Source organism: Triticum aestivum, chromosome 2D (genome assembly GCF_018294505.1).
Source record: "Triticum aestivum cultivar Chinese Spring chromosome 2D, IWGSC CS RefSeq v2.1, whole genome shotgun sequence".
NCBI classification, from domain to species: Eukaryota; Viridiplantae; Streptophyta; class Magnoliopsida; order Poales; family Poaceae; genus Triticum; species Triticum aestivum.
Window position 1 is genome coordinate 537,496,243 of NC_057799.1, and position 497 is coordinate 537,496,739.

Here is a 497-nt window from a genome sequence, read left to right on the forward strand (position 1 = left end):
TTCTCTTCTTCTTCTTTTCTTCTTCTTCTTCATCTTCTTCTTCTTCCTCCTCTTCTCCTTTTTCCTCTTCTTCTTCTTCTCCTCCTCTTCCTCCCTCCTCCTCTTCCTCTTCCTCTTCTTTCTTCCTCTTCTTCTTCTTCTTCTTCTTCTTCTTCTTCTTCTTCTTCTTCTTTCTTCTTCTTCTTTTCTTTCTTCTTCTCCCTCCACCTCTTCCTCCCTCCTCCTCCTCCTTCTACTCTTCTTATTCTTCTAAACTAAAACTAAAACTAATCTAAAATAAACTAAACTAAAAATAAAACTAAAACTAAAATGAAACTAAAACTAAAGTAAAACTATAACTAAAACAGAAACTAAATTAACTAAAAGTAACTAAAAGAAACTAAACTAAAACAAACTAAACTAAAAAAAAGGGGGAAGATCACTCACCTGCGCAGGGGATCGCCGGTGGAGGGGGAGGCGGCGGCCCGGTGGAGGGGGAGGCCGCGGCGGGTGGGGGC